Source organism: Benincasa hispida, chromosome 9 (genome assembly GCF_027475165.1).
Source record: "Benincasa hispida cultivar pf3 chromosome 9, pf3_genome.v1.1, whole genome shotgun sequence".
NCBI lineage: Eukaryota > Viridiplantae > Streptophyta > Magnoliopsida > Cucurbitales > Cucurbitaceae > Benincasa > Benincasa hispida.
This window is the reverse complement of record NC_143486.1, coordinates 18,291,262-18,308,202: the sequence shown is the minus strand read 5'-3', so window position 1 is coordinate 18,308,202 and position 16,941 is coordinate 18,291,262. Positions and strand designations below refer to the sequence as shown.

At 33.5% G+C, this 16,941-nt stretch overlaps 1 pseudogene across 1 annotated transcript; it reads right to left on the bottom strand.

The window, feature by feature from the left end:
- Nucleotides 1–14,190: 14,190 nt before the first annotated feature.
- Nucleotides 14,191–14,976, bottom strand: LOC120085307 (calvin cycle protein CP12-1, chloroplastic pseudogene; annotated as a pseudogene). Its single transcript, XR_016532230.1, has one exon. The product of XR_016532230.1 is annotated as a calvin cycle protein CP12-1, chloroplastic pseudogene (transcript).
- Nucleotides 14,977–16,941: the final 1,965 nt, after the last annotated feature.

Genomic DNA, 16,941 nt, shown 5'->3' with positions numbered 1-16,941 from the left:
TACACACATACAACAGCAGGTCATCTCTTAATGCAAATGCTATAACTCCTAATTTTAGGACGCTGCGATGTATACGATCATGTCTATAGAACTTATGTCTAAGCCTCTATTCTTGTCTATGCGATGATGAATGATACACACATACACAAGACGACCGCATACTATCATAACCTATTTCTAGGGTGCATGTGATGCATGTTAGCAAACAGAACTTATCTCTAAGTTTTTATCTTTTGCTTATGCGGTTTTAATCTGAATTTCTCAAGCCTAAATTCTAACCTACCTCTCTCAAGTCTAGGTTCTTTCTTTAGACTCTCTCTCAAGTAGCTCTAAAGAGGTGATGGACGCATACATAAGACAAGATGATCGCATAAAATAAAGATCTTAGGTCATGCTAGCTAAGTGTTTCTCAACTCATTCGAAAGTTTAGTTACTCATGCGTAATGTAAAGAGAGTGAACAGATGTAGAGATGCAAATTCCATTTTATAAATGAAATCAGAATACAGAATGACAATGGGAAGTAAGGATAGAGAGTCTGGTAGCAATGTCTTGCTTCCCAAGGCTGTTACACTGTGTTTTTCTCTACTCTGCCCAAAGAACGTTCTTTCTTTTGCAAGAGTCGGCCCTCTCTCCATTCTCAACGCTTTCTGACACTCTCTCGAGCCAACCAGGAACGATCTTCCGGCATCTTCTCTCTTCACTCACCTCCGCCTCTAAGTATATAAATTACAGGCTACGACTATCTATGTATATGGTGGAAAAGAACTCCAAAATTCTAACTGTTAAAAACTGAAATGGAACTCCTTCAACGGAGGTGGCCTTCGGTATTTATAGAGCTTCAGGGTGAAGGGCCTTTCTCTCAAATGATTGCACTGATGGGATGTCATTAAATCTCTGTTTGATGCGCCGATTAATTGTCACCGAAAAGTTGAGTGTACTTGCTACAGTGTTGTCGTTAACGGTTTGTCAACTAAATTCGGATTCGACCGTCATCAGCTTTATGTCCCATCATGATTTATTAAGCTTTCACCTTGATGTGTCATCTTTATGCGGCCACCTTCTTGAGCAGATCTTTGCGAACGCATAAGATCGCATAGCTTTGTGGTCGCAATCTTTTAATGCGTTCGGACGCTGAATTCCTTGGATCGCAATTCTATCTTGTGCCAACGCATTTTCCTGCACAAAATACGTAAATTAGTTGCTTTAATGCGATGGTGCATGTGATCGCAGTGTTCTCAATGCTTTTGGACACGATTTTACATATTTTTACCGTCGCAATCCTACTTGTTTTATGTTTTTGCGTTGTAATAACGTGCATTTCTGCCCGTTATCAGTTCCAAAGATAAAAATTCTTTAAAAAGAAAAATAATTAATAGTCAAGAAAATTTGGTCAATGATGTAAATACCTATGAAGGAATTTATGGCATGACTAGTGAGGAAGGTGGAATATACAAAGATAATAATGAGATTTCAATAAACTATGTCATGACAGAAAAAGCATGGAACCAAACTCATGTAGTTATTGACAACATTTTTGTGTATAATATTTCTCTTGATATTATATCTGAAAATGAGAATTCTGAACTAAAATCTGTTGAATAATGTCGACATAGAAAAGATTGGCTTCAGTGGAAAGAAGCAATCGAGGCAGGATTAAACTCGCTTTCAAAACATTAGGTTTTTGGACCAATAGTCCGAACACCAAAACCTATGGGATATAAATGAGTATTTGTAAGAAAAAAAAATGAAAATGATGAGGTCACAAGATATAAAACAAGACTAGTTGCACAAAGTTTTTCATAAATGTAAACCTCGAACCCTACTTTCCATACTTAAATATGTTAATTATGTTAACTAATGTATTGAATAGGTTGATATATAAGTTAATGTTAATTTGTAGGGAAAAGTTGAAGAATAAGAAGAATAATAAAGTGAGGTTTCAAGTATTTCAAGATTGGGCTCTCGAATAGTTATGTGTTAGCCTAGTAAGTGGGAAAATTAGCTAAGTGTTGGAGATAGGCATGGATGCCATGGGCGTTGATATGAAGACACAAAAGGTATTGATATTGTCTTTGGAGGTTAGGCAAGCTCGCTTGGTGGCTAAGTGTAACCGAGTGATGATGCTAGGCGATGGGGATACGTGAGCCAAGGTGATCAAGTTGAACACATAAAGATATCTTGTGTTGATAAGGTTGTACGGTAAGCAAAGGCTTGTAGAAGTTAGTGAAGTTTGCAGCCTAGGGTGTGTTAGGTGTTAGGTTGTTGAGCACTTTGCATGGGCAAGAAAGTCTAGGCGTTGAGGCTGGGTATGCACGCTGACCAATGTGCAGCAAGGAGCCTAAGCGTTAGCCACAGGACTAAGCAAGAGAGTTATGCTGGTTGCATTGGTACAAGGCTTAAGTGACAGGCGTTGCTTAAGGAGGAGGTGAGTGCCAAAGCTTACGTGTGTGCGTTGGTTGGACTTGATGCACGATAGTATGAGCTTTTGATGACCAAGGTATATGCCTAGTTGGTAACGCGGTGAGTTGAGCCATGCGTTGGCTAAGGCTAGGCAATACATAGTCTAAAGGGGCATGCAACCAAAAGGTAGCAAGCATTGTTGAGGAATAGACCTTGTGTTGATGGCCAAGGGAAGGTGATCAGCTTGACCACCGATTAAGTGGCCAGTTGTCACCATAATCAGTTCACCTAATCTTATTTAGTGGGAGGAGGTGGCAGCTTGAAGTTGAGGGAAACATGCAGTCTGTGGAATAAAAGAGATGGTTAGATTCAAAAGATTGGTTTGAACGATCTACTTGTGCTATCAGAGTAATTCCAAATCCATTTGAAAGCTTTATGAGTCTAGTTGATGATCTAGGCCTGCCGGAAGGAAACTCCATAAGAATTAAGCTATAATTCAAAGAATTTGCAAGAAGGTCGAGCTCTAGGGTGACTTTGGGTCAGTATTGAATATTTGAGGATTCTGGCCAGACCACGAGGAATCTTGAGCTCAAAATTTAAGTAAGCTAAGAAAATTTTGAACAAGTTTGTAGAAGGAAAGTTTATGAGAAATGGCTTGGAAAATGAGTTATCTGAATTACAAATTGATTTTGAGAATTTTGAACAAGCAGGCGCTGCTTGGGTTGAGCAAGAAGGCAACTCATGAGGGAGGGATTGCAGTATCAAACCTAATACTCCAGGATCTGGATGCATATTTCAACCCATAAATGTATTGACTCAGTTTGCAAACTTTTTTCTCCTAACCTTGGTTATGGACCCCTTGAGCGGAGACATAAAGATATTCTTTTCAAGATTGCCATTCAGAAAGGCTATCTAGACATCCATTTTCCATATTTCATAGTCATAATACGTGGCTATGGACAAGAATTCATATAGATTTAAGCATAGCAATAGGGGAAAAAGTTTCCTCATAGTTAACCCCCTCCCTTTGGGTATAACCCTTTACTACAAGTCTATCTTTGAAGGTCTGTACCTTCTTAGCTACATTTCTCTTTTTCTTGTAGATCTATTTACACCCTATGGTTTTAACCTCTACAGGTGGATCTATAAGATCTCATACTGAATTGAAGTACATTGACTTCATTTCATGGTCCATGGCTTTGACCCATTGGTCCTTGTTTATCATTCATTGCCTGCCTATAAGACAATGGATCCTTAACGCCATCATCTGGTATGAAGGCCTGAGTTTCAGTTAAACCCAAGTGACAGTCGGGTTGTGCTACACCCTTCCACTGTGTCTAGGCACTCTTGGCGATTAAGAAGGATGAGATTGATTTGAAGTGCTAGTCCCTTAATTAACTTTTGATGAAGAACCAACATCACCGTCAACAACTCTTGTTGATTCTTCAGTAGCTTCGTTTAATACTAATTTGCTTTGTGGTTTATGATCTCTCATGTGTATTCTTCTAAGAATGTGGCGTTGATCGATATAAACACTTTGTTTTCTTGTGGATCAAAGAATAAACCACCTCTTGTTTCCTTAAGGTAGCTAAAAAATGGGCATAATCTTGAACGAGGTTCCAATTTCTTAGGATTTATCACTAGTACATGTGTTGGACAACCCCAGATTCTGAAGTAGTGCAAACTAGGTTTACGCCCCCTTCATAACTCAAAAGGTGTTTCAGAAACATTCTTTGATGGAACATTGTTCAGGGTATGAATTGCACTACTCGCTGCATACCCCCAAAACGAGCTAGGCAATTGAGCATAACTCATCATAGAACGAATCATGTCTAACAATATTCCATTTCTCCTTTTTGATACATCATTTTGCTGAGGTGTACCAGGTGTTAAGAGTTGAGATTGAATCCCATGTTCTATCATATAGTCTTGGAATCTTAAATCCACGTACTCTCCACCTCGATCAAATCGAAGTGTTTTAATAATCTTATCTAACAGAGTTTCAACTTCTACTTTACATTCCATGAACTTTTCAAGGGCTTCAGACTTATGTTCCATTAGGTATAAGTAATCATACCCCGAATAATCATCTATAAAATAAATTAAATATTCGTACCTTCCTCAATCTTTTATATTCATTGGACCACAAAGATCCGAGTGTATGAGCTATAAGAGCTCTTTGGCTCTATAACCTTTTCCACTAAAAGGTATTTTAGTCATCTTACCCTCAAGACAAGATGCACACAGAGGTATGAATCATTTGTTAACTCACTTATAAGTCCATTCTTTACCAATCTCTTAATCCTATCGAAATTAATGTGACCTAATCTTAAGTGCCAAAGATAAGTATTATTGTTATTTGGAGAAATTCTTTGCTTTTTGGTTTGAGTATTAGCAGTTTTAAACATCTCATGATTTAAAAGTGTTTTTGTTTTGGTTAGTCTTAACACATACAAGTTATTTTCTAGCTGCTAAACAAATATGTACACCATTTTTCGAAATGAACGCTTCATTATATGAAAAAATAATGGAACACAACTATTCAATTAAACAAGAAATAGATACTAAGTTTCTCTTCATTTTAGGAGCTACATATAGATTTTCTAAAAATAAAAATATATTTCTAAAAAACAACCTAGCAGCTCCCACAACACGAGCTGAAATGGTGTCTCAGTTCCAACCTTGAGCGTCATTTCACCCTTAGCAAGCTGCTGGAAGGAACTAGTTTCCTGTAAATAAGAACAAACATGATCAGTGGCTCCTAAATCAAGTATCCAGGCATTATGATCATTTTTCACTAAACATGTTTCTAAAACAAGTAGATCACATTTACCTTCCTTTTCCTTCTTTTTCTCAACAAGGTACTTTGGGTAGTTCCGCTTTCAGTGATCTTCCACATTGCAGTGGATGCACTTGCCCTTATTGGCCGCCTTGGCCTTTCCCTTATTATTCCCAACAGAATGAGCCTTCCCCTTTCCTCCTTTCTTATTCCGGATCTTCTTAAGACCAGAAGATGAAGGTACAGACTTAGTTCTTGAGGATGAACCCTTATGAAACTTTCTGGAATGGGCAACATTTGCCTCTTCTTCTACCGATCTTTTACCAAGAGACTGGTAGGTCTGCAACTCATTCAGGAGATTTGTTATGGTGTACTGAATTTTATTCATAACTGCATTGCTGCGAAATCGAAGAACGCTCTTCGAGAGAGATTCCAGAATAAAGACACTTGCCTTTGCTCGTCAATGACTGCCCCGTTCATTTCAGCTACATTGAACTAGACCATCAGGTCAAGAACATGTTCTCTAACTTACTGGCCTTCCTTTATACGTGCATTATAAACATATTTGAGGGCCTCGTACTAGATTTGAATGGATGGTTGCCTAAATATACCCTGGAGGGACTCCATGATCTCACGAGCAGTGAGCATGGCCTCATGTTTCTTGTTGAGTACGTCAGACAGACTCGCAAGATATAGACTCAGGCTTTTTCATTGGCCTTTGTCCAACGATCATATGCATCTCTAACATTTAGGGGTATATTACGAGCGGGGACCTGAGGACATTCCTCAGTTAAGACAAATCGTAGATCATCTATAACTAGAATCGTATTCAAGTTAGATTTTCATGTCGCATAATTCTCTTCAGTTAGTTTTTCATTTTTAAGTAAGGCAATAATTGAGAAAGACATGCTAAAAAACAAACAAACAAATGACCGCTTTAGTTATCTTTGCCTTAACCCATCATAAAAAATATCCAATCAGTTCAGCAAAAAACAAGCAATCATGGAATCCTAAATAAACTATTGATTTGATTTTTGCAATGATACTTCAAAGGTTTAGGACAACAGCCACTGAAGGGTGATCAACTATCCCTCATATGAATTAAGACTATCTCAACTAATTACTAATTTCAGAATAACTCTTATTCCTATAGCTCTTAGCTACCATTAGTTTGGTCAAGGATTCATTAACTCACTTAATTCATCATGTAAGTGTGACCCTTTCATTTTTGAATTTCAGAGGTACGCTTCAACAAGCTACCGTTAGGAAAGACAATTGTTGAAAATTAACCTAAGAAATCCTATCCATTTATGGAGTTTGCGTTGTTCCGAAACCTATGATCAGCCCTCCGAAGGGATGGTCGCTCTAGGACAAGGCAGATCATAAGAATCTCACGATGCAACCTAATGAAGAAGACCATAGGATACATTGACACGTGTCATTCTCCCACTTATATAAACATTTCCCCTATTCACCCTAATATTGACCCATGCAAATATTTTTCGAAAGGAGGTCGCGTCCAAGGCGACATGAAGCCAAGCATGGATCACACGTTGTGAACTCTTAGGGACGTGAGAGCTTAAAAATTATATATCATATATACCATTTTTCTCCCACTAAAATGTTCTAGTTACTTTAGGATTTTGTTATACTTACTAAATTCCGACTAATGAATCTATCTAAGTTTATGCATATTACAACTCTTATAATAAGGTCTTTATACTAGAGTTATAGGTATATTAAACCATTTAATTTACCTAGCAACATTTCATGCTAATAAGACCTTAGTTAATTTAACTCAGGTTTCGATCCAGTTCCAGTTAAGAGGTGTTACGTAAACCATCAACTGTATCAATCGAGTTCCCTTATAACCTTAATCCTATTTGTCCCACTTAGTCAATTTTAAAACTATTTAAAAAGAAACTAAGTAATTATTCTAATTTAATTAGAAATTTGATCTTAGGTCTAATCAATTTTAAACAATTTAAAATTAATAAAATATTTTTTTTATAATATCATATGTTTGCATGCATATCTTTGTTATAGGTTAATGGTTGCTAATCATTAATTATAACTATTACAAATTTTAATGATTAGTCCTACTGCTCACAATGGTTTTAATTAATTAACAATCATATTCTAATTAAAAAATCAAACCATATTACATGCATTTCATGTGTTATGCTCGATACATATTGATTTCCAATTAAATATAACACTTATATAATATTTTGAAAATCAACCAAGCATATTCATATATATTAATAAATATAACTAATTATGTTTTTTAATTAATATCATGCAATATGCTTTTCCAATTTCATATGTTTAACATATCACATACATTAAATAAATCTTGAAATTATAAATCATGCATTTCATACCATACATTATAACACTTATAAATACAAAAAAAAAAAAAAAAAAGCACGCACATGCTTATTTTATCCTAAAATTTCTTCTGCCACTCTAGAACCGGACCAGACCAATATGAACCAAATCACTAACCTGCGAACCAAGCCAACCCAACCAAACCAGACCACCAACTGAATTGCAGTTGAATTGGACCCGCTTTGCTAACTCTAATTCTCTGCAGAATTGTGTAGGAATGCAGAATGTCAGCAGAATTACTATTTTTGGCCAAAATGGTCTCGATCTTCATTAACACGAACCCTAATTCTAGACCCGGACTTATGGAGAAACGATTTACGACAATAATGCCCAAAAAATAGCCTTTACATTGATCATATCAAAATTATAAATCTAAAGCCAAATATTGCAAAAAATATTCAATTGCAAACCATAACATTTAAATCCCACCAAACTAATGAAAAAAAATTAAATGGCCAAATTGATAATACGATTTGGCCCTATACCACCCAAGGCAAAGTGAAAGCCATAACATATAGAACCACGTATTTCAAAATGCCATTTAAAATCAATGTTTTTTTTAAATAAAAACTACCAATCAAAATAGATTAAGCAGGTAATTATAGAAACAAAATCTACCAAGAGAAGAAACCCTACCTTACAAACCTTTTGGGAATTCTGTAAAATTCTTTAGTACGAATTGGGAATGGGCACCAGCGTTGGGAATCCCCTCTTATTCTTGTAGAGAAATTGAGGATTTGAGAATTGTGAGATTCTCTTTAGAAATTGGGAGGATTTTGGGTGTAAAGTTTTTGTTTCTAAAAAAAAAAGACAGAGTGATAAAAAAAATGCGCATCTTTCTGTATTTTTTGTAGGGAGTTACATTTTTATTTGGTTAATAATAAGTAAAAATATTTATTTAATTTAACTAAATAAATAAAAACCAATGATCATATTTAAATGATTATCTCTCATATAACCTATAATTTTAACGCGCATCTAATGTGCATTGATTTTAACCTATAGTTTTGATTTAATCAGTTTAATTAAATTTAAAATTAAATTAAATTAACCTAATCAGTTAATTCTTCAATTAATTAATCATCTAATTAAATATCACATATTTAATTTAATTATCCATTTGAATCATATTAAAAAACACTTCTCTCACTTAACCTATAGTTTTAATGCGCATTCAATGTACATTATTTTTAATCTATAGTTTTCAATATGAATCTTATTCGTATTAAATTAATATTTGAACTCCTTTCAAATTTTTTGTTCTCTCATTTATTATTTTTGCATCATATCTTAATAATAAAGTCTAAACTTAAATTTTATATTAAAATGTATCAACATAAATTAAAAAATACCAATTATGAATTTGAACATTTCGAATTCAATTTAATGAAAAATCACCTCAATACTCTTTACAAGCTATGAAGGGAATCTAATGGACCTACATATCAGAAGCTCCAACGATGTGAAATTAATTGGCTAAACTCATTAACCAACTTAATCGATATTTATTAACTATGGGTACACTCCACTAAAGACCCACAATTACACTCTTCTTACTACAGATATGTTTCTGTGTCCATGGATATAGAACAATAACAACAAGTTAGTCCTTCACGAGTGTTCGTAATACCACCTGGGTCAAATTACCATTTTATGCCTGGGTTACCTCTACATCCTTAAGTACTAGTGCTCCTCTAATGAACAACTTGTTTATGGTCCCACCATTAAACAGAAACCCTTTCGAGTCAGTGAGAGGGTAGGGCCATTTTTTCAAGTTATAGAGATACCACATAAGGGAACACTCATCTACTTATCTTGAAGTCGGGAATGAGTGAAATCCATCTTGTATGATTATGTTCCTAGCTACCCACTTGATCTTATCCCCAAAATGGTAGGCATGTTGAGTCGACGAACTAGCCACTCTCACCAATACAAATCAAAGGACAATTTATCGTGAAAAAGAGTTCATAATATACTCAGGAGTAAGACTAAGTTGCCTAGGTCATTCTATTGAAATAGAAACCTAACTAGTCAACGGAGTTGCATCTAGTGGTTACTATTTTGCGATCCGGTCTTATTTAAACTCATTGCCCACTTGCTTGTCTCCTACACGAACGCGTTGGATCACTGCATTTGTATCAAATACAAAGTATGTCATATCCATAGTGTTATCAGGATAAGGTACCAAACCTTACCCCTATACTATAGACCCTTTAGGTTGTATCTTGAACATTTATCCCTATATGTCTCTACATGCAGTTCAAGAGTCATAAGACAATCTAGAATGTTAGTTTATTGGATTTTAGGGTTAATGAGATAAAATTAAATAAAACATCAATAACACTTGTTGAGAAAAACATTAATAACTATTTATTAATGACAGTCATTTAATTACATTCACTATCTACGAGTTTTAGGGCATAAAACCCAACAGTAAAATCGTTTGAGTGGATATTTGTTGAAAGAAGGATATCAAAACAATCAAATATGTCCATGTATTTTTATAAAGAAATCACAACCAGGATTTGCTATTATAATAGTATATGTTAACGACTTAAATATAATTAGGACACCTGAAGAGGTTTAAAAGACAATAGATCATCTTAAGAAATAATTTGAGATGAAAGATCTCGGAATAACGAAATTTTTTGGCTTGCAAATTGAGCATTTAGCAGACGAGATATTTGTTCATCAATCAACTTATATAGCAAAAGTTTTGAAAAGATTTTATGTGGACAAAGCATATCCATTGAACATTCCAATGGAAGTTCGTTCACTAGATGTGAAGAAAGATATATTTCGACCTCGAGATGATAATGAATAACTTATTAATCTTGAAGTACCATAACTTAATGCAATTGATGCACTTATGTATTTCGCTAATAATAAAATGCCAGATATTGCATTTTCAGTAAATTTATTAGCAAGATATAGTTATTCTCCAACAAAAAGACATTGGAACAAAATTAAACATATACTCTGTTATCTCCGAGGAATGATCCACATGGGTTCTTTTTATTCAAATAAATGAAATTTTGATCTAGTTGGTTATGCATATTATGGATAATTATCTGATCCACATAAAGCTAAATCTCAAACAGGTTATTTGTTCACATGTGGAGGAACTGCTATATCATGACGATCGGTAAAACATACCATAACAACCACTTCCTCAAATCATCCTGAAATTCTTGCAATTCACGAGGCTAGTCGATAATGTGTATGGCCAAGATCAATGACTCAACACATTCGTGGAATATGTCGTTTGTCTTCTAGTAAAAATATTCTAACGATATTATACGAAGACAACACAACATACATATCCCAAATCGAAGGAGGGTATATTAAAGAAAATAAAACAAAACATGTTTCACATATGCTTTTCTACACTCATGATCTTGAAGAAAACGACATCACTGTACAATAAATTTGTTCAAAAGAGAACCGGACAGACTTATTTACAAATGTATTACCTACCGCAATCTTTGAAAAATTAGTGTATAACATTGGAATGCGACGACTCAGAGATCTCAAGTGATACTTCCATGAGGCGGGTGAATATACTTTTTAAGAGTATCCGACTATATGAAATATGTATTGTTTTTTTCCCTTCACTAGGATTTTTTCCCCAGTGGGTTTTTTTCCTAATAAGGTTTTAACAGGACATATCATATATAATGGGCATCCATGGGGAGTATTATGAATATGTTAAATTAGGTGTAATGTATATTGGCCATGTATCACTTATCAATTTTCCCATGTATTGTCTATGTGTCTCAAGAGTACACACTATTAGTGTCCAGGTAATCCATCTCATATTTGCCAAATTGCTTATAAATAGTGGCATTTATAATCCACCTCATATGTGTGGGTTTTGAAAGACATACATATTGGTGATCAATAAAAAAAAGATTGGAGCAAGTGATGAAATCCATTTTTTGTTATTTTGTTTATTTTTGTTATTTATTTATTTATTTTATATATTGATATATTATATTATATTTATTTATTTTATTATATATTATTATTATATCATATTTTCTCCATATCCATGTTCTTGTTGTGCGCCGTTGTGCTCCTTAAATTCATAACAACTTCTTTTTATAGAGTAAGAGAAAGTAAAAATAATTTTTTCTAGGCCATTCTTATATTATAAATTCTCCTAAATATTTCTATGAAACTTACCATTATCTAAATGAATTCTCTAGAGTTTTATGGACCCAAAGCCATACTATGAAATTTCTAAAATTTTTCTTTGAGGTATTTAGGGAATGTCTAGACAAGAAATGAAGTGGTAAACTCGTGAGGCTCACAGTAGTAAAGAGCTGACAAGATATAAATTTGATATATAGTGAGACCACAAATCCTTGGATGAAGCAAGGAATGAGATTCATAACTACAATTTTCCAACTCTGCATTGCTCACCTCTTTGGCCCAAATACCCCTTAATTACACAATTCAACATAATCTTAGAGACATTTAATTTATACATTTATATTACATAATAAATATTCTAATAATCTTCTAGAATAGTTAGCGTTGCCTTTTACTTTAAGAGTTTATCCGGTCAAAATTTTGATAACAAATATCACAATACTAGTATGTACAACAAATATCACAATACTACATAACTCGAATATACTGCCAAAATTACTCTTAATACACTATTGTGGTTTATTATTCACCATGTTAACATCGTCTCTATTAATAACATAGAAATGCAATTATAGAGAAAAAAGTGTCTTAGTTGAGGAAAAAGTACATGTACTTGAAAACTATGATATATTTGAATTGACATTTTAAGTGCTCAATAATACATTTTCTACTTAGAACACTTCTTAAAGCAATTGAGAATGCATTTTATACAAATGATTCTTCAATTAAGGATATTTTTTTTGTGCGAATGACTTAAATTTTACTAACAATAGTTTCACCCAAAATTTAAAAATAATGGCGCATGACCTTTTTGCTCATGTCACTCTAGCTTATTACTGTAGTGTTCTTATAGGCCAGAACATAAATTTGGATTACTAGTGAATATATATACGTCACCCCACTTAGGCTTCGTTTGGGATTACTGCACTCTCAAAGAGTTTGCTATGAAAGGAAGTAAAATAGTGGTTGGTAAATTTTAATTTTAATTAGAAAAAACTAGTTATGGTGTTTGGTAAATTTATGGTAAATTATGTAACTTAGTTATATGAATCAAACTAGAGTTATAATTTTAATTATTTTTATCTAGATAATTAATTTATATTTTATTTTAAAATGTCTATGATTTAAATTCCAACCAATTCTATTTAATCTAAATAATTTGATAAAAGTTTTAAAAAATATCTTTTCGGGCAAATGATAAAAAAATAATTAAAAAATGAATTAATTAACATATAAAAGTATATATAACAAGATACATTAATATAAAAAGATATTACTATATTATATTTAGTTAAATGGTTAAGAAGTTTGCAAATTTTTAGAGAAACTAAATCTAAAAGAAGCTAGTATCTAGCTAGTATCTATCTGCTTTTACGAAAGTGATTTTGTTAAATTAATATATAATTAATTTTACCAAACAAGATAGACGGTTAAGATTTTTCTATAATGATTTTTTTGTACGGATGACTTTTTTGGGGGCCAAATGAAAAATGGGTACTCTTTTTAAATTGAATAAAAATGGTATTTTGCTTATGTCAACATCATGTGAATTTACTCATTCGACCCTAAAACTTAGCCGCACGCTGTGATTTATAAGTTTTCTTGATACTCATCATCGATCCTCGATACTTGATACTTGATCCTCAATAGTTGATGCTCAATGCTTGATGCTTTACACTCTATGCTTTATGTTATATGATCTATGCTATATACTAGCTACATGCTACTCGATACTTGATGCCTCATGTTTGATGCATTACACTTTATGCTCTATGCTTTATACTAGCTACATGCTACTTGATCCTTGATACTCTAGGCCCTATGTTGTATGCTCTATGCTCGATTCAAAAGTTCACTTGATATTCGATGCTCTAATGTTATATACTCTATGTTTGATGCTCGATTCAAAGAAACACAAAAAAAAAACACACACACACACACAAAGAAAGGGAAAAAAATGCACAAAAAAGAACAAAAGAAAAAAAGGAAGAAGAAATACAAAAAGAAAAACGAAAAAAAAAAGAAAAGAAACATTACAATACGAAGAAGAAGAATAATACACTAGGGTTAAAGTGGTAATTTTGCACAATGATGACATAAGTAGAAGGCCAAATTTCATTAGTTTTCAAAATGATACCCATTTTTCATTTATGCCTTTTATTTTGGGCCATCTATCCCATTTTTCTTCTCTATAATCACTTTTTGAGATTGCACATGATTGCAAATGTAATCCTAAATCCAGCCTTAAATAATTACAATATATCTCTAAAATTAGAGTATAAAGTTAAACAACTTATGAATGAGCTACCAACTTCTTTCAAAACTGGTTAATGTAAATCCGAATTCCTAGCTTTAACTCTGAAAATAAAAAGAACCCAAGCTTATGATACTATTGACCATCATGGTATGGAATCAAATTATCACACCTTATTTTAACTAAAAAATAAATAAATGATTTAATAAGTGGGAACTAAAATATTTTCTAGTCATTTTTATTTCACATAAAAACACAAACAAGGCCCAAAAAAAGACACACAAATAACCATTCTACTTTACCAAAAGGAAAAAAAAAGCCAACAAAAAAAAAAAGTTGCAAATAAAATCGAAATAGAAAGAAATTAAATCACTCAGTCCTCATACGTGCGACACTCCTCCGTCTCGGGATTATCCTTACAAAAATCCTCAAGCGGGTCCGAATCCTTGAGGCGGTCACGTGCGTGGCTGGCGGCGGCGCTGAGTTCCTCCACCTCATCCCACGCCGCCGCGCACTCCCCGCTCGCCGGATCCTCCGAGCAGGTCTCCTCCGCGTTCTTTATGCTCTCCACCACCTTCTCCGATATCCGGTCCGGCGCGGCCGCCACCGGTCCTACTGCGCACATCCGACCGGGGGTCCACTGCTTCCATGGGTAGTTGAGCCGGGCGGGTCGGATGACCGACGATTCGAGTTTCGGCGAGTCAGCCACCGCCTTTGAGGCCGCCATGGTAGCACCGGAGATCGCTGCCATTTTCTTTTTTTTTTTTTTTTTTAAATTTCTTGATCGGAAACTGGAGCGGTGGATTGGATAATAGATCTGAATAATTAAGTGAGATTTTTTCGTTCTTCTTCTTCGGGATATATAACTGGAATCCGCCATGCGCTTTCGAGCACATATTTCTTATCCGATGATAGCCAATGAGACATGTCCACGTGGTGGTTCATTTGTCGTACTATTATTATTATTTTTAATAACATAATTACTATATTATTTAAATACTTTATATTTTTTTTTAACAATTGGAGCATCCCGGTACCAAACTTTCGACCGTAAGAGAAGTACATGTCATGGTATCAACGTCCATTATATGTGTGACTTGAATAATAATTAAAAAAAAAAAAAATTACATGATTAATGTTGAAGTTTTTGTTTGTTTCGTTATTGGACTTCTAAATATTCGACTGACATATTTTTCAATTTTATTTTTGTGTCTATATTATTTTTTTGAAAATTTATTTCTGTCTAACATATCTTTGACAAATTTAATTTTTATAAAAATAAATTATTTTATTATTACAAATTTGAATTTTAGGTTGAATAGAACTTTAAGAATCGTTTAAGGCGCTGAGTTGAGATATGATGTCTGAAGTTCATATATCTTTAGAATTTATATGTTTGTGTTCGAGGTGGAGAGTTATTAGGGTTGAGTTTATATATCTGTGTTTGGGACATAGTTTAAAATTTCCATTGATGGCCTCAAAATTTTGATTGTGGAAAATTTCATTTTTCTCCAAATTCGAGGAAATTTTGAGAGTATTCCGATTTCCCACAGATTTTTTAAAAATTAATTGTCATGATCACACACAATTCTATAGTTTCACACATAAATGTCATTTTTGATAAATGATTAATCTTTTTTATTTGGTACTTTTCTAATTTCCAATTTTTCTCAATTTTTAGCTTTATTTTCGACAAAAAAAAAAATCCTTTATAAAGGAATTGAATTAAAAAAATCACAAAAAATAACATGTATTTATTTTTAACCCTATTCAAACTTTTTCCATTAAATTTTCACATATTTTCATCTCAAAATGGAATTGATGTGAGTTTTTTCTTTAATCATCATAAACTTTTAGAATTTTCACATTATTTTGTCTTAAAATATTTTAAAACTTTATATTATTTTGTAATTATTTTCTATTTATCTTTTATGCTCTCGCTTCAACATTTATACATACATTTACAATAAACAACTAAATGTTGTCTTAATTTATATAAATTGTGATTCAAAATGGTCATATTTTTCTAAATATTCTTAACACTCATCCGATATGTGCATTTAATTAAATTAAAATATATCTTACAAATTTTTACATATAAATATTATATTTAATATAAACAAAATACTATATATTTATATAATGACAACCTTACAATACACTTTAATAGTCACCGATCTTATAAATTGTCAAAAATAGTTGTCAAAATTAATTATCAAAGATGATTTTTGCTAGAGTTTGTAATCAGAGGTGATTGTTGGAGTATGAAGTTGGTCGCATGAAGGTGGTTGTAGGAGTTTGTCGTTGGAGGTGGTTTTTGGAGCCCAGAGTTAGTCGCGCGAAGGTGGTTGTCGAAGTTGATCATTGAAGATGATTTCCGCTGGAGTTTGTAGTCAGAGTCTGAAGTTGATTGCATGAAGGTGACATTGGAGTTGGTTCCCAGAGTTTGTTTGTCAGAAGAGGTTGTCGAAGCACAGAGTTGATCGTTAAAGTTGCTCACTCGAAGATGATCATTGAAGGTGATTATTGAAGTTGATCATCAAAAGCAATTTTTGTTGGCATTTGTAGTCAGAGGTAGTTTTCGAAGCTTGAAATTGCACCGGAGTTGGTCGCGCGAAAGTGGTCGTCGGAATTGGGTACTGGAATTGTCATTATAAGAGGTTGTTGGAGTAGGTCGCGCGAAGGTGGTTATTGAGTTGTCATTAGAGGTGGTTGTCGGAGTTGATTCCCGAAGTGTGACAACGATTTTTGCCGATAGTAGTCGATGGATGAAGCTATAGAAAACATTGGAAGAACGGAGAGTTGGGTGAGTTAGTAAAATATATCAACTAAACTCCACCAATATTTGAAGTTGGTGGGTCAAACATTGAGTTGGTATATTATACACTCAACTCAATTCATAATGGCGAGCCAAACATCCCTTATATTTTCAAATTTGTATCTATTAAACGTGACTTTTAG